The sequence below is a fragment of the Zalophus californianus genome, chromosome 10 (assembly GCF_009762305.2).
Source record: "Zalophus californianus isolate mZalCal1 chromosome 10, mZalCal1.pri.v2, whole genome shotgun sequence".
In the NCBI taxonomy this organism is placed as follows: domain Eukaryota; kingdom Metazoa; phylum Chordata; class Mammalia; order Carnivora; family Otariidae; genus Zalophus; species Zalophus californianus.
In genome coordinates, this window is record NC_045604.1 from 82,271,691 (window position 1) to 82,293,531 (window position 21,841).

Below are 21,841 nucleotides of genomic sequence, written 5' to 3' on the forward strand. Positions count from 1 at the left end.
TGGGGGCAGGGGTGGCCGTGTGCTACAGGCATCCACTGAGTAGAGATTAAGCATGCTGCTAAACATCCCACCATGCTCAGGACGGCCCCCGCAGCAAAAATGATCAGGTCCAAAACGTCGAAAGTGTTGCAGGTGAGAAAGCCTGCCCCAGAGGTCAGCTGGTCTGTTAGCCCCCCTTTTACAGGGGAGGAAACGGGCATGGAGAGGCTCAGTCATCCTTCCCAAGGTCCCCGAGCTGATGAGCAATGGAGGCCGGACATAAATCATGTGAGGCTGGCTCCAGGCCCTTGCTTCTAACCAGTACCTGGGATTGCTTCTCAGAAATGGAGTGCCCAAACAGAGGAGGCACGGCTTTTTCCTCCTTCACTCAGGCATGCTAGTAGCATGCCACCGGCTCTCCTGTTTTGCCCAGCTCTGACTGGTATCCCCAGGTGTGGGACTTTACAGTGCTCAGACTGGGACAGATGGCCACCCTAGTACTACCAGACTCTGAGCATCTGAGCTTGTGACCTGATCACGCTATTCAACCACCATGTTCTACTGTTTGTTAATCACTATTGATACAGGGACCAAACCCCAGATTCATCCTTAGGGGGTTTTTGAGGTTGTTTGAGAAATAGATTAGTTGGGGGATAGTGTGGTAAAGGGGAAAGAACCCCATGGTTTGATGGTAAGGTCAGAGTCCTGTCTGGGCCTCAGTGTACTCATTTACAAAATGGGTCACTAATAAGAGCCATGACTCTGAGTAGTTACCTTGTACTGTGCTAAGCACTTTGCTTGCGAGACATGTTAGATATAAGGTGTAACAGGGTTATCTCATTTAATCCTTACTCGACAGGAGTGGGTAGCTCCTTGGCCTAAGGGACTGGCCCAGGAAGCCAGCTGGTGAGTGTAGAGTCAGGATACAGGCCCAGATTGTCCCACTCCAAAGACCACACTTTTACTGCGATGTAATGCCATCTCCTGTGGCTGTTTCCGAGGAGATGGGAAAACATGCCAATTAGGGCTGAGAAACAGGAGGTGGCCTCAAGGGCTGCACAGTTAAGTGTGTTGGCAAAGGCTTGTGTGTTTCTCCACCACCTAAGGTACCCGAAGCTTCACTGGGGCCCCATCAGCTGACCTTGCCCTCCAGCTTCTGAACACCTTGCCGCTCCCCGCCCCCCCCCCCCCCCAGGAGCGTGTGTTTGATGTGATCAGTGGATTTGAAGCATGGCTCAGGCCTCAGGAACCTTCTTTTTTCATGGAGAAGCAGAGCTCTAGCCTCCCAACAGCAGCTGGCCTGTCTCTTCTCAGCCCTATCATATGAGTCTGGCACAATCTGCAGGGTTTGTGTGTCAGCTTCAAAGGTGCCCGGGGCTGTGTCCACCCAGTGAAGGTCCTTGATCTGTTGCTGTGGTGTGCTGAAGCTTCCAAGGACAGGGGTCTGCTGGGGAGTTGAGAGGCTGATTTTCTTTTTTGTCTGCATCTGAGTGCCTCATTCTTGTATGCTAATCATTCTGAGAATAAAAGGGGCTACCATTTATCATGCACTTAATTACGTGCCAGGCATTGCGCAGAGCACTTCACATGGAATGCTTCCCTCGTCTTCCCTGGCTACTGGTTGTCCTTACCCTCTGTCGTGTTTTCACTGTTCAATAGCTAGTAACTGTATTCTAAAAACCTGGGAAAGTGCCTGGCAAATGTAGTTACTTAGTAGATACTGTTGAATGAATAAATGAATATGTGTTAGGCTCTATGCTAAGCTCATAAGGTGTACTTTTATTTTCGCTTCAATCTCACAATAATCCAATGAGATAGGCACAATTTAAATCCCTATGTGACAAAGGAGAAAATGTACTCAGAGAGGTCAAGTAACCTTCCCCAAAACACACAGCCAATAAATGTCAGAGCAAGAATGCAAACTTAACTCTTCCTCTAGATCCTACACTAGCGCCCTATACTGTCTCCTATATACGGACATATACTTCAGTCTTCACAGGTTATATATCCTGTATAATATGTATAGGTGTAACATCTACACATACCCATGTGTAGATGTATCAGTCACTGATAGCTGTGGAATAAACAACCACAAAAAAACTCAGTGGGTTATAAAAGTAAGCATTTCTTTCTTATGCATAGGTCTGTGGTTTGGCTGAGGAGACCCTGCTTTAAACTGTAGGATTACTCTCAGGTCTGATCCCTCTATTTCCTTCTGAGGCCCAGACTGGAGGAACAGTGGTTTCCTGGTAAAGGCTGCTGGCAGCTTCCAAGGAGTGAGCAGATATAATTGATGCTTTTTAAAAAGGCTTAAGCTGGAAACTGGTACACAGTCACTTCTGCCCATGTCCCATTGGCCAAAGCAAGCCTAACATTAATGGGGCAGGGAATTATATTCTTCCCATGGTGGAAGGAATGGGAAGGAGTAAATATTTGCTTAATGGTAGTGTACACCAATATATCATATTTGGGATGTGTCTGTATTTTTTGCTCCCATGAACCCAGCTTCCGTGAAGAGCTCTATTAGGCTCCTTACTTTTACTGGGTATTAGTTTCCTTAATCAAAAAAAGTATAAATTAGTAGCTTCTGTTCAGAATTAAGTTTTGCTATTTATTTGAGTGAAGCTAACACGCACCTGAGCTGCTGCATGTAATAAAGTGACATTGACAAGGTTTTGACCCTGTAGCCAGATTTCCTGGGTTTCTGTGGTTACCGCATGACCTTGGAGAAGCCTTTCTGAGCCTCAATTTTGAGTAAAATGGGGACAACAAGCACCCCATGCATCGGGCACTGTGAGGATTAAGTGAGAAGATGCATGGACAAGTTCAGCACGGTGCCTGGCTCCAGAGTGCACCCAGCAGTTGTTAACTATTGTTATTAATATTGGTACCCCTCCTCCACAAAACCAGACAGCACAAGTGTTCTAACGCTACCCAAGCCTGTCACCTGCTGGCTCCCAGACTGTGTTCCTAACTCAATCTGTCTCCCAGTTACAAGCCCAGCCTTTCCTTGTAGACTTGGCCTTGGGGTCTGGTCCTCCTGTTTTGGCTTGATTTCCCTCCCTAGAGAACTGTTTGGAGCCGTCTTACCGACTTGCTCCTTCTCGACTTCCTTGTCTGATCAGACCCTTGGAACACAGGGCTGGCCCCAGTCTGGCACTCCCAGTTCCCTGGGGCATCAGACGTGGGTTGTGAAGTTTCAGTGGGAGAACGGGTGATGGCAGAACCTTCAGATGGCCACAGACAGCAGTAGTGTGGACGCTTGTGCGTCAAAGGTGGTGTTCCCTTCACCTGAAGCCCCCCCACCTCCGCCCCCGGGGAGCTGTCAAGCCTAGAATCTGTAATTTAGGCAGTCTGTTTGTATGGTCTAAGGAAAATCCATTCTGCCTACAAATGTGGTGACCTTTAATATTTTTTTCGGAATTTTCCAAGATGCACATTGACTCTTCCTGTCAACGCGGAAGACTCTAATGCCACCTGGGGCAGTTAGATTGCATCTGCCAGTCACCGACTGCTGTAGCCAATTTGTTCCTGATCTCAAGGTCGAGTCTGAATAATTTTAGCTGGGCTAAGTTTCTTGCATTGAATTACTTAGAGATAGACTATTAAGGGAGAGGCAGGAGGGACTATGGGGCTGTTTCTCTTTTGCAGATGTTCTTTGATTTTAGTAAAAAAGAAGTCTCCTAGCTCCTCCATTCATGACTAGGTGGCCTCGAACAAGGGAGAAGGGAGTGGACGCATATCAGGTGCCCAGTGTGAGCTGGACATGGTGCTAGGCACTTTGCACCTGCCAGCTAGTTCATCTTACCGTGTGAGGTGAACCTTAGGATCTCCACGATGCAAATGAAAACACTGAGGTTACAGAACTTGCAGGGCTGGGGCTGGGTCTGATTCCAAAGCTCACGTTCTGCCACCAGGAGTACTCTTCAGCAACACCTCTGTCAGAATACAGCAGGCTGCATTGGGATTTGTTGTGTCCCCTTCTATTGCCTTATCCTTCGGATTAGCCCCCCGCCCCCAGTCAGGTCTGAGATGGTGTCTTGTTCACCTTTGTTTCCCTGGGCAGGGGGTTCCGTGCCTGGCATGGCGTGGGCATCCTTGATCCCACAGTGTAGACCGAGAAGTGTGCATGATATAGCCTGGTGTATAACATGTAGCCTTTGGAGTGGGGGTGCCTGGATCTGAATCCCTGCAAGGTGTGTGACTGGGGTTGGGCTCCTTCCAAGTCTGAAACCCGGATATGGGTGGGTGTGGTTTACGGAGGGAGAGAAGGGAAGGGAGGGAGAGAGGACGGGGGACGAGGGGGAGATGGAGAAAGAGCCGTGTGCTATGGACTGAATGTCTGTTGGCTGAATTTATATGTTGACTCCTACCCCACAAAGTGGTATTCAGAGGTGGGGCCTTTGGGAGGTGGTTAGGTCAGGAGGGTGGAACCCTTCTGAATGGGATTAGTGCCTTTATAACAGGGACCCCCACAGCTCCCTCCTGCCTTCTACTCTGTGAAGTGACAGCTAGGTGCTGTGTCTGAACCAGGAAGTGGGTTCTCATCAGACACCGAATCTGCTTGCTCCTTGATCTTGTACTTCCAGGCTTCAGAATTGTGAGCAATAATTTTCTGTGATTTATATGCCACACAGTCTGTGGTCTTCTGTTACAGCAGCCTGAGCAGACTAAGATACTGGATATAGAGACTGAGGCACAGCTGAGGTAAAGTACCTTGACTCTGGTCACATAGCTTGTAAGTGGCAGGGCTGGAGTCTAGTTCAGGCAGTCTAGCCCTAGAGCCTCCAGAGGACAGGAGTCCTTTGGGACTGTTCTGACTATGGGACTTTTTTTTTTTTTTTTTTTTTTGTCATTTCTTGGTTCCTTCAATTAGCCATCTTCTCTGTCTCTGAGCCTTTGCATATTGTATTCTCTGTGCTAGAAATACTTCTCCTCCCTTTAGCCTCATCTGCTCTGGATCATCCTTTGAGTCTGAGCTTAGACTTGACCTTTTTCAGGAAGCCCTCCCGGTTATCTCCTCCCACATGTGGGCACCCCCCCCCCCCCCCCCCCCCCCCCGCGTCAGAACGTCTGTGAGGACATAATGCGATCGCTTGATTGCTTGTCTGCCTCTGCCACTGAACTATGGTTCCAGAAGGATGGAGATTTTACTTGTCTCATCTATCATTGTAACCCCAGCCCCTAGCATTTTGTCTAGCACATAGTAGGTACTCAATAAATATTTATTGAGTGACTGGAGGAACATTTCAGATTCAGAACTGAAACATTGGAGGCTTAACAGAAGTTAGTTATTGTTCAGTTGAATTAAAAATACATGGACTCAATTCTTTCTGGGAAGGTGTGATAACCAAGTCCACAGCCCTCGCTGACTAGAGTCTGCTGTCGCCCCACCTGGGAGGCCTCAGGAATTAAAGAAGGTTTGAGCTGAGAGTTCTTCAGAGACTCTTCTGACATTTTTATTTAATCACTGCTCAGTTCATTTATTTAAAGTAATGAATTTATTTCTTTTCATTATGAAAGTAAGAGAATCACATTGCTGAAAATTTGGGAAACACAACAGAGAAGCCCAGCCCACCGTCACTTGGGGAGGTTCATTCCTTTTGTGTCTGCCCCTCCCCCATCTAGATGTTTTCTTTCTTTCTGTCTTTTTTAAACATACTTCCAACCAAACTATGAATATACTTTTTATCCCGCCCCCTTTTCCCCCACTTAGCAAAATGAGATTTTTTTCAGGTTTAATTACATAGCTTTAAAAAGAACCATCGCTACCTTTTCTCCTCCTTAAAATTTTTTATCAAAGTGATATGTATACATAGTAAAAAGTACAAGAACAGAAGGGCTCCTAATGAAAGCAGCGGTTCCTGGCTCCTTCTCTCCTTTCTCCCCTCCCCGAGTCCTGTCTCCCAGAGGCAATTGCTGGAAATGCTGTTTCCATTTTTAGGTCTTCTGGTGTTTATCTCTGCAACTCCAAATAAGATGCTTATGCAGCTGTTTCTTGATTTATCAATTTAAGACATTTTCTATTGACTCTGTGCCACATAAGATGAGGATTCAGCGTATTGACATTGTTTCTTTCCTCCTCCTCCTTTTCCTCCACATTTTTTTCTTTGAAAAAAGTAATACATACACATGGAAAACCCTGCCAATAGGATGAACAGATCCCTCCTACCCTGATGCTTCCGTCTTCACGCCTGTCCCCAGTTTCCTGGTGTGTGTGTGTGTGTGTGTGTGTGTGTGTGTGTGTGTGTGTGTGTGTGTGTGTGTGTCTGGAGATTGTAGGTGGCTGTAAACTTTTTGACACTCTACCATCGAGAAGTGGAATCTCTCTCCCCTCCTCTTGAACCTGGGCTAGCCTCTGACTTCTTTGACTAGGAATGCCAGAGAAGTGACACCATGCTGGCTCTGGGCCTAGCCTTCTCTTCGAATTTTTGGTCTTAAAGCCCTGAGCCCACCATGTAAGAAGTCCAGGGATCCTGCTGGAGAAATGTGTGCGGAGACCCTGAAATGACAGGAGAGGGGGAAGGGTCCTGTGGAGCCCAGCGTCCAGGTATCCCCACCAAGGCACCTAGCATGTCACCCAAGCTGTTTGGACCCTGGAAGTCAACTGAATACATTGAGTGACCCCAGTGGACACCACATATTACAGAGGACTTGCCCAGCTGGGTCCTGCTTGTGTTCCTGACCCTCAGAATCATGAGCTGTAATAACCACGCATCAGGGTAGGAGGGATCCCTTCATCCTATTGGCAGGGTTTTAAGCCATTAAGTTGGGGGATTAACCAGAGCAGTATCTTTCCAAAGATACTCTGAGTCACAGATTTTGGGAGGAGTTATATCTGCCTAGCAACAGGACCTGATAGAAAGTATAAACACTAATGCTGTACTGGGCTGTGTAATCCCAAGGAAGGAAGAATGATGGCAAGAGGGAGGCGAGGCAGAGAAGGAGAGGAAGCAAATGCAAGGTGGTACCGCTGACTGAGCGGGCCACAGCTTGATGGAAACACAGCTTGTCCGATGGGACACCTCTGGAGAGATTCTGTGGACTTACTGCATCTCAGAACTGTCCGTCATGAGGGAGGAAGGGTGAGTCACTGTTCTGCTGACTCACTCCTGCTGCCTGTGTTTTATTGGTCAAAGTTTGCCCTACCCTGTACTTCTGACTTGGCCCACCCAGCCCCTCCTGGCAGCCCTTGATGAGGATGGGGAAGGCCAGCCCTTGCCCCCACACAACGGTAGACGGGGTAATTTTTGATTGGATGCCAGACACAATGAGTTTTACCCTGTTGGCTGCTGGATGTTTTTGTGCCTCTCACTGTCCTAGATGCTGAGGATCTGGCATTGAACAAAACAAACATCCCCACCTTTGTTGAAGTTTTGTGCTAGCGTGGGGAGACAATGAGTAAACAGCAAGCTTTTGCTGTTACTATGCTGTTACATACATATCTTTATGAATACCTATCCCAAGCAGCCCTCATTTTTAGCAGTTGCATGGTATTTGATTGAATGGCTATTATCACCGTTTAATGGTGCATTTCCCTACTGATGATTCATCAGATTACTTTCTCCAATTGGAACCATCAAAAAGCCGACAGGCTTAGGATTCTAAGTTCACCAAACAGAGGTTGAGAGTTAATTCTGAAGTCTATTGGGGGAGCAGCCACTCCTACAGCTGGGTCCAAAGATGGCTCTTTCTTGACCTGAGAACTGGAACTGCCTGGATTGAACTGTCCTACCAGATACGCCCCTGGCTAGCCAAAGAGATGGTGGAAGATTTTAGGATGGCATGAAGTACCTTAGATACTCCCTTCCAGAAAGTCTTCAGCTCCTTGACTAAAACCTTTGCTCCAGCATCTAGTATCTCTTGAATCTATAGTTTCCCCTCTGTTCCCATGTCTCTGTATTCATTTGGGCTCTATTTTGCTGGCTGGCTTTGAGTTGAATCCTTTGTCTCCTATTCCATTAATCTCCAGGCTTAGATAATAATTATGTTGTTTGCATTGGAGGGTGTGGTAGGCCCTGTTGGTGCCTTGCGCATAAACCCTTGAAGCTCACTCTTCATACCACGAGTGCCTGCAACAGTGCCTGGGCTTTCTCCCACAGGCCTTTGTGGGGCAGGCTGGTAGTGCAGGGAGATGCACATGCAGGAGAGTCTACCCCAACCAGTGGGGGTGGTTGTCTTGCCTTCTCACCTCTAAGCTGAGGCATAGTCTGTGCTGGCTCCCAGAAGTCCCCGGTGGGACTGAGCTCCACTTGTCTACATTAAGCTGCTCAACGCTCCACACACCCTGGATTGGCTTCCCTGTGTCGATTCTCCTCTGTCATGCCAGTGTTTCCTGGGATCACTTCCTAGATAAACCCACTTGCCTCCAAGTCCTTCTCTTAGGATCTGCTTCTGGGGAAACCTACCTGAAACACGTGAAGAATACGAGGAGCTATGAAGGTATATATAACACAGGAGGATCCAACGTCGTGTTGACAAGTGGTGAAACCTGATTTCCTTGAGCCAGTGACTTTGTTAAGCCGAGAGCTGAGGGATGAGTAAGAATTATCCAAGCAAAGCAGGCACGGGGAAAATCACATGGGAAAAATGTGCCAGGCCTAGGGAACAGCATGTGTGAAGGTCCTGGGGCAGGAGTGCTCGTATGGCCAGAGTGCAGACAGTGAGGCTCAGTGTGGCAGCTCTGTCGGGAGGATGTCTGGCCTGCAGGTGAACTTGGGTCTCTGCTTTTACATGTCTTTCTCCTTCATTTTGGTTCTCTGTCTATATACTTTTTTGAACCCCACTATGGTCTGGCTTCATTTAAATGCATCTGAAATGAAATCTCTAATGTTAACAGTGTTGTCAGATGCAAAGGCCTCATTTCTCTTTGGTTCTTTTTCACAGAACGCTGTCTATGAATTTCTGGGGAGGATATGAGGATTGTGATTGTTTTGATTGTTTTTTTTTTTGTATGACCACATTATGTTAATTTCCTCATTGTCTTAGGGTATGAGAACATAAAAGCAATAACTCATTTATATGAAGACTGAACGCACTGAGAGGTTGTCATGGAAACCAGGGCGAAATATTCACATTGGCTTGAGTAAATTGAATAACCCCTGTTAAAAGATTGAACACGGAACTTATTTACCCAATTGTGTGGTGTGTGGAAAAGATGAGAAAACCAACAAGATAAATGAGATTTTTTTTTTTTTTTTTTTTTTTTTTTTGTGGTAGGAAGAGAGGTGAGGATGAAGAGGATGAGTGAGTGCTAGGGACGTGTTATCTTTATTTAAAGAGTTATTCCCCTAGTTTTGTTGCTAAATGGGAGTGGGGTCATGGGGCAGTAGGGGAAGGGAAATGGTCTGATGAACTTGCTCCCAGGAAGGATGAGCGGACAGTGTTCCCTGACTCCCGAGGCCAGAGCCCTGTGTACATTTCCCCCTTGGAGCATCCTCCAAAGAGTCGTGGTCAGAGCAGTTGAACAGACATGATCATTTTCAGCATTTTCCCTTTGCCTTCGTTAGGGCTCTTTACTGAGTTTCAAGCTGACTTTGAAAAGAGGACTGTTGCTTTTTATTTTTTAAAGCAAAATGCTTCAGCTCTTCCTAAATAACTGCTAAAAGAACGGACATGGAGGACACATGATCTACAGAGTTGTGGAGGGGCTCCATTCTTGCTTGTGATCGTAGCGGTAGGCAGGGCTCAGGGAGCCCTCTGAGTCTGGGGGGCAGCCTCCTGCACGTAGTTATGTACTCAGGTTGGGGAGGGGGTTTGACAGTTGCTACTTGAGGGTTTTCTTGGGCCAGCTAAGAGATCAGGTCCCAGGCTCTGGAAGGCACTGATGGTGGTTCTTCGGGGCCACCTTGATGTTGCATCCGGAGGTCTCACTCTGTGAGATGCTTTTGAGGGGCAGGTTTGTGAGCAGCAGCTTCCACCCCCAAGCACCACAGTCCTACCCTCTCACTATATCTCTTCCTTCTCACAGTCCGCTCCTCCACCGTTTCTGGGAGCAGGTAATGCAGAGCGCCGCTGTGGTAGGTTGATTGCAAAATATGTCCCAATGATTTCCCTGCCTGGATTCACACTGTCTGAGTCTGTGTGGGCTGCTATCATGAATTACCACAGACTGGGTGGCTTAAAACAACAGAAACTGACTTCTTATTGTGTCCTCACATCGTGGAAAGAGGGCGAGAGAGCTCTCTGGGTCCCTTTTTTCAGTTACTTATGTGTATTTTTAATAAAAATTGTATATATTGGGAGTGCAAACATGATTTGATATACATATACGTAGTGGAATGATTATTATAGTCAAGCTCATTAACACACCATCTCCTCCCATAGGTACCAATTTTGTGTGTGTGATGAGCGCACCTGAAATCTGTTCTATTCCATTAACAAATTTCCAGTGTTCAGTGCAGTATTACTAACTGTCGTCATCATGCTGTACATTAGATCTCTAGAACTACAAAACTACAACTTTGTACTCTTTGACCGACGTGTCCCATCTCCGCATTTCCCCCACCCTCCCTGCACCTGGTAACCAAAATATTTTGAAAATGATGCCATACATTTGATATTTACAAGGGATCCTTCTCTAGTATCATCTCCGTTTGATGGGTGGGGGAAACAAGCCCAGAGAGACAAAGTGATTTGCTTAGGGTTGTGCAGCTCGGACATGGCAGAATCAGAACGAGAACCCAGATCTCCTGGTTCCTCATGTAGGACTTTTTCTTCTTTCTCAGGCAGCCCTCGCAATTCACCTCCCCCGGGGGGAGAGAGGTCCCCAGTATACCGACCTGTTCTAAGTAAACCTTACCAAAGCTCCACGTGGCATTTACTACAGGAACATTTAATTAGGAAAAAATTAGAAAGACCCTGAATGTCCATCTAAAGGGGAATGGCTAATACTTATGATCCTTCTATACAATGGAATCTTACGGTTTATAAATAATATGCATCAAGCATAATAACATAAGACAGCACTCATATTGTAATATAAAATGGGGAAAGAAAGCAAGGCGACAACCATGTAAATTCAATGCATGAAATAAAAAAAGAAAATGCACAAAAAATAATAACACAATAAAAAAAAAGAAAGTAACAGTGAGTCTCTAGATAGTATGTCAGTTCAGGTCCTCTGAGAAGGCAAAACAGGAATTAACTGTGCAAGAAATTTATTGAAGAAATGTCAATTTATTGAAGATGATATTAGCGGAGGACAGTGGAGAGGGAGCGGGGGTAGGCAGGGAGAGAGGCTTCAGGCCAGCATGCACGTCTCACGCCCATGAAAGGAGAGGAGGAGGGAAGGGGGCGTCTGCACAGTCCTGAGATATATCAGTCAGGCCAGTAGGCATTTCCTGAGACAAAGTTGCTTGTCGGACAAATTCAGCACTGGAATAGAATAGCCGGGTTCTAGCTCTCCTGCTGTGCTCAGTCACCGGCTCAGAAAAGCCTTGGGAAGGTGACCTGGCACGACCACCATGGTGGGTCCACAGGTGCAGCAGCTGGAGACTGTTGGTCAGCTTAGCTGCCGAGAGTTAAGTTCCCCGGAGGGAAGGTCTGAGCAGGGAAACTCCGAGGCTGGTGCATTATTAGGGCAGAAGCATTTGGTGAAGGCACATCACGGTGGTCTTGAGAAGCTTGTCTTTGGGCTGACGCTCTCCCCACATACAGGTTTGCCTCATTAGCACCCATCGTTTCCTGTTCTTGTGGCCCACAGTGTGCTCAGTGATTTGGACAGAAGGGGTCTGCCCATCCAGCTCCCCACAACGGGAAATTGTAACAGCTGCCACAAAATGAATGGAAGGACTTTGCCAAGTCAATCTTCTCTGATTTACTGCTTGTACCATATCCATTTTGGAAGGGACACTTAGTAGTATTGAATGGTCTAATGGTTTTAGAAAATGATTTTTGGTGAGCACGCCTGCCGAGGAAGGTAATTAAGGTCAGGAATGGGGCCTTGAATCCCCTCCCTGTGGTTTTGAGGTCTCTGTAAATACTCTATGGTTCAGAGCTCCATGAAAGAAGGAACGTGCTGACCACTGAATATCCTTACCTCAACCAATGCCTGGCTCTCAGGAAGTACTCAATACATTGTTTATTAAATTAAAAGAAGGGTTAAAAAGGAAAGGAAACAATGTCTGTGTAACTCTTAGTAAACATTGAGAGTCTGTTGAACTTGGTCCTGCTCAACACTGTCCCTGCTCACCTGCACCCCCAACAAGGCTTGTGATGGTTCATTTTATATGTCAACCTGACTGGGCCACAGGGTACCCGGATCAAACATTATTCTCTTGTGTCTGTGAAGGTGTTTCCAGATGAGATTAGTGTTTGAATCAGTGGACTCAACAAAGTAAATCCCCCTCCCCAGCGTGGGTGGTCCTCATCCAATCTTTGGAGGGCTTGAACAGCACAGAAGGTGGAGGAAGGCTGCCTCACTGCTTGAGCTGGCATATAGTAGCTCATCTTCTACCCCTGGACTGGGATTTACCCTGTCAGCTCCCCTGGTTCTCAGGCCTTCCTTCAGACTCAGACAGAATCACACCACTGGCCTTCCTGGGTTGTCAGCTTGCATATGGCGGATTGTGGGACTTCTCAGTGTCCGTAATAGTGTGAGCCAATTCTTCAGAATCTCTCTCTCACTCTCTTGGGAGGTTATGATGAGGAATTGTATAATTGCAATACATGTATAATATTGGTTCTAGTTCTCTGGAGAACTCTAATACAAGGCTCTAGAAAATTTGTTTCTTCACCGCCTTCCTCTTGTATCCTATCACCTTGTCATTTTTTTGGAATCTAATGTCAATAGCTTTTGATCTCCAGCCCAACTTCTTGGCCATACCTTCTAGAGTTTGGTAGTTTTTAATTTAGTCCACCTTCCCTGGGCATCAAGACCTCCAGGCAGAGTTCTTGGTATGGAACTATGAAAAAGATAATGTTTAGGTCATCTGCTGCTGCATAAAAAACAAAACAAAACAAAACAAAAACCCTGACCTGCTCACATACTAGCTGGAAACAAATATTTGGTATTATCACTCATGACTGTGTTGACTGGGAAGTAGATGTTTCTCATTTCACATCTCTCCTGCAGTTGCAGTCAGATAGTGGCTGGGGGTGGAGACCTCTGAGGTCTTGAGTGGGTTGGCCAGCCTGGATGGGTCAGACACATGTCTGGCAGTTGATGTTGGCTGTTGGCTGGGAGCTCAGTTGGCACTGTTGCCTGGGGCACTTTCATGTGGCCTCATCACGCACTTTGGATTTCTCATAGGATAGAGGCTGGATTCCAAGAGTGAGCATTCCCAGAGGTAAGAAGTAGCCGCTCTTAACACCTGGATCTGAAACTGGAACGGTGTGATTTCCACTATATACTGTAGCTCAAAGCAATCACAGAATTCACAAGTCAAGGGAGAGGATGTAGATCCCATCTTTTAATAGGAGGAGTGTCCAAATGTGTGGCTATTTGGAAGTGGCTACAGATGGCCTCAGCTGTTGAGGAATGCAGAGTTAATATAGAGAGTGATGATAATATAGAGATGGTGATAGTAATATAGAGACAGTGGTGATAGTGACAATGTTAAACAGCAGGCTGAACAGGAGCCACCCAAAGATATCAGCTTATAATCCCTGGAACCTGTAAATGCTCCCTTGTGAGGAAAAAGAGCCCACAGCCGTGATTGAGTTAAGAATCTTGAAATAGGGAGATTATTCCAGATAATGGGAGTGGGCCGTTAATCCATTCATGGGTGTCCTTATAAGAGAAGGGCAGTGGGAGATTGCACACACAGGAGAGGAGTAGGCAATATGAAGACCGAGATTGGTGTGATGCAGCCACAAGCAAAGGAATGCCCACAGCCACCAGAAGCTGGAAGAGGGAAAGAACAATTTCCCTCTGGGGCTCCTGGGGACATAGTCCCACTGACACCTTGATTTCAGCTCAGTGAAACTGACTTCAGCCTTCTGGCCTCTGGGGAACTGGGAAAGAATAAGTTCCTGTTGTTTTAAGTCACTGAGTTTGCTGTGATTTCTTACAGCAGCCTCTGGAAACTAATAGAAAACCAGACAATGACAAGAGAGCGTGAAGAGTGTTATGGAAGAGAGAGGTGCATAGGTGTGACCTGAGACCCAGCCCAGTGGGGCCAGAAGAGCGCAGGAAATGCTTTTTCAAGACATGATTCCTCTTTATCCCTAGGAAGTATGGCATAGGGCTGGGGTGGATGATTTCTGGGGCCATAGTTTTCTGTTTGCATCTCGACTCTGCCACTCACTAGATGCATTTTTAGGTTGTTGCAAGTTTCAACGAGTAGATTGAAACTTGTAAATGCTGGGCATATAGCCAGCAAGCACTTTAAAAAAGTTGCTTGTTGTTACCATTATTCACTCTGTGATTTGGTGAAGGATATTGTTCTTCTGGTGTAGAAGTTGGTTCCTCTTTTAGCCATGATCTCTGTCTCCTTCTGGCTACTTTTTATGGTGATCAAGCCTGATTATTTCATTGTCTTTGTATCTTAACACACTGCCCAGTTCACTGCCAAGGTGCTCTGTCCTGTCCAAGAGAACCAAACAATGACCACCCATGGGGCCAAGACTTAGGGCATGCTCCTTGTCTATTTTCCTAGTATTCTAGGTTTTATCTCTGCACGGAGTTCAATTCTCAGGACTCTAGATACGAGATCTTCAGGAAATCCTCTACTGAGCACAAGCAATATTCCTTGACTTTTTATCTCCTGTAGTGAAGTAGGACATATGTACAGTAAAGTGTACAAACCCTAAGTGTATAGCTTAATAGATTTTGGCATAGGTGTAAAACTGTGTAACCGCCATGTAGATCTAGAACATTTTAAGTACCCCAGGAAGCTCACTTAAGCCCCTTTCCAGTGCATATCTCTCAAAGGTAACTATGATTCTGACTTCACTTCTTGGATCTGCTTATTCTTGAACTGCCTGCAAATGAAATCATACTCTGTGCACTTTTGTGTGTGTGTCTGGCTTCTTTTGCGCAAAGTTACGTCTGAGGTTCACTCATTTCTTGTGCATAGCCCTGCTTCATTTTTTAAGTGTATCATTCCACTGTGTGAACAAACCACAGTTCAGGTTGTTTGGGCTATTTTCAGTTTGTGGCAATTACTAGTAAAGCTGCTACAAATATTCTTATATGAAACCTTTTGGTGGATGTATGTACTAATTTCTGGTACATATATATACTCAGAAATGAAAATTGCTAGGTTACAGGGTATACATATATTCAGCTTTAGTAGGGATAGCCAAATGGTTTTCCAAGGTGGTTATACCAATCTGTGCTTCCATGAGCAATGTGTGAAAGTTCCAGTCACCCTGTTTCATTGTCGACATTTGTTATTGATAATCCAGTTGACCCTGCACCACCTATTGAAAGACCATCTTTCCTCACTGAATCATAGTGTTGTCTTTTTCACACATTTTCTGGACTTCCTCTTCTGTTCCACTGTCTCCCCTCGTGCCATTTGACCGTGAGTTATTTAAGCTTTACAATAAATGTTGATATTTGGTAGTATAAGTCTGTACCTTTGTTTTCCTCCAAGATGGCCTTGGCTCTTTTTGGTTCTCAGCATTTTCATATTAATTTTAGAGTCATTTTATCAATTCTTCTAAAAATCCTGCTGGAATTTTGAGTGGGATGGCATTGATTCTATAGATAACTGTGAAGATTTCCTTCTTAACAATATTGAGTTTTCCAGTTAATGAACTCTCTGTTGCTTGTGGCCACTTATTTCAGTCTTTAATCTCTCAGAAGTCTTTTGTACTTTATAGTACCTGACCCGGCTATTCCCTGTTTTTTTCTGTTTTGATCAAGTGGTAAGATTAATGGATGGACGTGAGCTTTATGAACTGTAAAATGCTGTACCCGTTATCAACCAGGGAAGAACACATTTGTATTTGATTTTAATAAAGTCACCTTCACATCCCCCTTTAGCTTGCGCTGACGGCTCTGAGTTACGTAATCGAGCTATCTAAAGCCTCTAAGATCTCCCCCTGAATATCAAGGAACTCTGGGCGTGTTCTGCACCATTCTTATGTTCAGTATGGCCCTTTCTACTTTATCTTTCTTTTGGAAAGTTGCTGTCCATTGTTCACATCTGTTGACCTATGCATTTGTATATTGAAATTGTATATTGTATATTACCGAACACCTGCTGTTAAGTAGGTGTTAGTTGTCTGCCCAGTAGCCTTTTCTCATTCTTTGCTGAGAGGAACCTAATTTCGTTCATGTGCCAGTTTTTTGTATGCCCAGAGAAGATGGGCTCCTTCCTCCCCCATACCCCAGGGCTTGGGCCTCAGCTGGCCTAATCCAGGCATGCTTAGCCCACTGGTTTTTAGCAGTGACTCATTTGGCTTTGACATGTTCTCTGCTCTTGGCAATGAGCTGTAAGGTTCAGAACTCTGAATGCCCTGACATTATTGAATTGACCTGTCTGGACCACCTGAGCTTTTTGTGGAAGGTATAATAAACCTGTGCCATTTGAATCCCTTTTAGTTCAACTGTCAATTACTTGCAGCCAAAAGTACCCCAACCAACTGTCTTATTTTGGGTTCTCATGGAAGCAGACTCTGAGGCAAGGAAGGATTTGAGTGGAAATAGTCTATTAAAATATCTAGAGAAGAGGGGATGAGGAGACAGGCTGGGAAGGGAAGGGAGCTGAAAGCTAGTATATTAACACGTTTGTTACCACTGTGGGGGTCACAGAGTTCAATCTCTCTGGTTACCTCTGGAAAACGGCCTAGAGCAGGGGCTTGCAAACTATGGCCCATGGCAGATCTGGCTTGCCATCTGTTTTTGTAAAGTTGCGTTGGAATACATTCACACCAGTTCATGCCTGTATATTGTGTGTGGTTGCTCTTGCACTACAGCGGCAGAGTTGAGTGGCTGTGAGAGAAAGTATGGCCCTACTGTCTGGTCCACTGCACAAAACATTTGCTGACCCCAGGGTAGGACATGCACTCCAGAGTTACCTCACCTGAAGAGTGAAGGAGCCTTCCAGTCAGTCGCTGGTTGAATCCTACCCCCAGGGATGTATTAATTCCCCAGTGCTTCTGACCTGCCCTATGCACAGGCAGAGTGGGCCCGGGCCACCATCAATGGGTTCTGCTCCAAGCAGAGAGATGCAGATACTAGCTGTTGGCAACTGGGCAAGTGTAGACACTAATGGTAAGGTTCAGGGTGGACTGTGCGCTGACAGGACCGCCACACCAACGCACAGGCATCCAGACGTGGCTGAGAAATGCTCCTGACCTCCAGCGCCACATGGTTCCAATGCAAGGTTGGAAACTGCCAGACATTTTATAACGAAGGAGAGTAACTGTGATTTGTTTGATCCTCAGAGACCTAGGTAAAATTTATTCTAGCTAATTGGTGCTGATCCAGGGAGGGGGTTCTTCTCAGCTCTCATCTGCCTCTTGCTCTGGTACTCCCCATGCCGTCTGTTTCACCCTGCAGGAGCCCCAAGTGCAGAACTTGGCCTCTTGCCCAATGCTTACCGGAACCTACTCGCTCATTCTGAGCTCATGGGACTCCACTAAAGACTGGCACATGCAGGCTTCTAGATCCTTCTTTTCTCTCCCCAACTGTGCCCCTCCCTCCTTTCTTATGGGGCTCTAACCTTTACTCTTCCTTTACTCTTTTTTTTTTGTAAGTAGGCTCCACATCCAGTGTGGAGCCCAGTGTGGGGCCTGAACTTAACACCTGAGCCAAGATCGAGAGTCGGACGCTCAATCGACTGAGCCGTCCAGGTGCCCCAAAACCTTTAGTCTTTTTTTTTTTTTTTTTTTTAAACCTTTAGTCTTTTATTACACAGGCTATCTCTTTCCATGTCCACCTCCCAGTTTCCTTTCCTAAATAATCCTAGGGTCTCAGCAGAGCAAGGGACTCACTTTTGATAGAGTTTAAAAAAGGGTGCCACGAAACAAAACCATTTTTTATGTTTTTCCTCTAGACAAAAACACGCTTATTTGCAGTTATCGGGTGAGGCCCCCTTTGGAAACATTTTCCTGCATTAGAGATTCCTCTAAGTTTTATCTCTTCCTTTTCCAGATGGGTTTCAGGACTCACACAGTCAAGTTAGTGGAGTACGTTTTTGGCATGCTCTCCTTCTGTTTTGCTTTCTGAAACAGAGACCGTGTGTGTCTCACCCAGTACGGTGTTAGATCTGTATAGTAGGATACTATTACATTGGGTCAGCTCCTGGGAAGTACTGTCTGTCTTGTTTTCATGGCAGCTGACTAAGTGTGGTATCTAAATGCAGTCTAGAAAGTTCCTCTCTCTCTATAAAAATTCCCAAGAGTTTAGGTCTTTGCTTTACTTTTTTTTTTTCTTGAGAGGGATGGGGTGGGTGGGGAAGTAGTTGGAGTGCAAGTGAAAAGTGATTAATACTAAGAAACTGGAATCAGGTTCAGCAAATTCTATAACATGAATCGTGCTTGGAAAATCTAACCAGCAAAGTGCTCAGACTGGGAACCTGGTTCTTCCTCTTCCACAAAGAAAATCCTAGGTCAGTTGCATCCCCTATATGTAAGTGGAGAGTGCAGGAATCTGAATTTGTTTTTATAAAAATTGTTCTTTTTTATTCTTTTCAAAATGATTTCATTTTTTTTGTTGCTATAAAGTCTTTTTTTTTATTATGTTAGTCACCATGCAGTACATCATTAGTTTTTTTTTTTTTAAGATTTTATTTATTTATTTGAGAGAGAGAGAGTGAGAGACAGAGAGCACAAGAGGGAAGAGGATCAGAGGGAGAAGCAGACTCCCTGCTGAGCAGGGAGCCCGATGTGGAACTCGATCCCGGGACTCCAGGATTGTGACCTGAGCCAAAGGCAGTCGCTTAACCGACTGAGCCACCCAGGCGCCCCCCATCATTAGTTTTTGATGTAGTGTTCCATGATTCATTATTTGCATATAACACCCAGTGCTCCATGCAGTACGTGCCCTCCTGAATACCCATCACGGGGCTCACCCATCCCCTCCACCCCCCACCCCCCTGAAACCCTCAGATTGTTTCCCAGAGTCCATGGTCTCTCATAGTTCATTTACCACCCCCTGGAATCCCCCCCATTTTTTCCTTCCTTCTCCTAATGTCCTCCATGCTATTCCTTATGTTCCACAAATTAGTGAAATCATATGATAATTGACTTTCTCTACTTGACTTATTTCACTTAGCATCATCTCCTCCAGTCCCATCCATGTTGATGCAGACGTTGGGTATTCATCCTTTCTGATGGCTGAGTAATATTCCATTGTATATATGGGCCACATCTTTAACCATTTGTCTATTGAAGGGCATCTTGGCTCTTTCCACATTTGGCTATTGCGGACATTGCTGCTATGAACATTGGGGTGCATGTGCCCCTTCTTTTCACTACATCTGTGTCTTTAGGGTAAATGCCCAGTTGTGCAATTGCTGGGTCATAAGGTAGCTCCATTTTTAACTTTTTGAGGCACCTCCACACTGTTTTCCAAAGTGGCTGTACCAACTTGCATTCCCACCAACAGCGTAAGAGGGTTCCCCTTTCTCCACAACCTCTCCAACATTTGTTGTTTCTTGCCTTGTCAATGTTTGCCATTCTAACTGGTGTAAGGTGCTATCGCAATGTGGTTTTGACTTGAATTTCCCTGATGGCTAATGATGATGAACATTTTTTCATGTGTCTATTAGCCATTTGTATGTCTTCTTGGAGAAGTGTCTGTTCATGTCTTCTGCCCATTTTTTGACTTGATTATTTGTTTTGGGTGTTGAGTTTGAGAAGTTCTTTATAGATCTTGGATATCAGCCCTTTATCTGTAGTGTCATTTGCAAATATCTTCTCCCATTCCGTGGGTTGCCTCTTTGTTTTGTTGACCGTTTCCTTTGCTGTGCAGAAGCTTTTTATCTTGATGAAGTCCCAAAAGTTCATTTTCGCTTTTGTTTCCCTTGCCTTTGGAGAAAAGTCTTGAAAGAAGTTGCTGTGGCTGATGTGGAAGAGGTTACTGCCTATGGTCTCCTCTAGTATTTTGATGGATTCCTGTCTCACATTGACATCTTTCATCCATTTTGAGTTTATCTTTGTGGATGGTGTTAGAGAATGGTTGAGTTTCATTCTTCTGTATATAGCTGCCCAATTTTCCCAGCACCATTTATTGAAGAGACTGTTTTTTTCTTAGCTCATTTAGAAGTAAAAATGGAAAGGTTAGAAAATTTAAATATTTTAAGTATTTTTATATTCATTTCCATGAAGTCCCTTAACCCTCTCAGTCTGGTGTCAGAGTTTTGTCTTTCAACCCATCTTGTGTGTCTGCTGTACCTATTCTGCATTTAAAATGAGAGATTACTTTTGGTTGGAATTTTTAGGTTTTAGAAAGGAATTTCTCTCTCATTTTAAGTCAGAGACTCGATCTCTTGTAGGATTTTATAACCATTATATAACTGTTATGGAACTATTAAAACAGTGGATCCAGGAACCTGAGTTTATTTTATTTTTTGTTATTTCCAGCATTATTGAGATAGAATTGACAGATAACATTGTGTAAGTTTAAGGTATACAATGTGATGATTTGGTATCCTGTATCTTGAGAAATGACTAGCACAGTTAACGTTAGTTAACACATCTATGGCTTTACATAGTTGCCTGTGTGTGTGTTTGCATACATGTGCTATCAACATTTAAGGTCTACTCTCATAGCAACTTTCAAGTGTTCAATATTGTATTATTAACTTAGTCAACATGCTGCACATTGGATCTCTGTCACATACTCATAACTGGAAGTTTATACCCTTGACTCATATCTCCCCATTTCTACCACCTCCCAACCCCTGGTAACCACCATTTTACTGCTTGTGTGAGTTCAACTTTTTTAGATTCTACATTTAAGTGAGATCATACAGTATTTGCCTTTCTCTGACTTGTTTCATCTATAATTTTATCCATGTTGTTGTAAAAGGAAAGATTCCCTTTTTGTGTGGCCAAATAATATTCCATCATGTGCATGTGTGTGTGTGCGTGTGCATATCACATCTTCTTTGTCCATTCATCTGTCATTGGACACTTACATATCTTGGCCATTGTGATTAATGCTGCAATGAACATAGGGATGCTCCTGATATCTCTTTGAGGTCATAACTTCATTCAGGAACCTGAGTTTAAAACATACCTCAGGCAGGACTGACTACAATTTGCAGGTCCCAGGGCAAAATGGAAACATGGGGCTCCTTGTAAAAAAATAGTAATAGGAATTTCAAGACACCAGGAGCAGCCCCTCTAAGCCTCTATACACAGGCTGTATACCCATGGAACTGGACCCGACCTCAGGAAACTGCCTTGTGATCCATGTTTTCAAAACCTCTGCCTCAGGTTCTCTGGCTGTGACATGGATGTGAATGAAGGGGTTATAATTGGCATCAAGTGTGGAATTTGGTTTTGTTGCTTATGTGAATACAGCATGGAAGGTTTTTCGAATGGCATTTATCCAACTCTTGTTATGTATTTGCACATTACTATACATGGGTGTTTTTGTTCCCCAGGGAACATTTGGCAGTATCTGGAGCACCTTTGGTTGATACAGCTGGGGGCGGGGAGGTGGCTGCTGCTAGCAACCTGTGGGTAGAGCCCAGGGATACCCCTGAACATCCTACAGTTATAGGAGAGCCCCCCGCAACAGAGAATTACCTGTCCCCAAATGTCAGTAGGGTCAAGGTTGAGAAACTGCTATACATTACATCTTGGGCTTGTACCCACTCTCTGGATGTGAAATCAGAGGTGTAGCGGAGGTTAAGCACTTTCATTTATTATTTCTTTCTATTAAAAAAAAGTCATCTTGTTCCAGGAAGGAACCAGTCAGTAGAATTTCTAAAGATACACACAGTGTAAAATAAAA

The 21,841-nt window shown here is 44.9% G+C and overlaps 1 long non-coding RNA gene across 1 annotated transcript in view; it reads left to right on the plus strand.

Moving 5' to 3' along the window:
- The first annotated feature begins 6,893 nt into the window (after nucleotides 1–6,893).
- The window catches only part of LOC113933166, a 544,895-nt gene continuing 529,947 nt past the window's right edge, over nucleotides 6,894–21,841 (plus strand). Inside the window, exon 1 of the long non-coding RNA XR_003523258.1 lies at nucleotides 6,894–7,064. This is a non-coding gene — a long non-coding RNA (uncharacterized LOC113933166). The remainder of the gene's footprint in view (nucleotides 7,065–21,841) is intronic.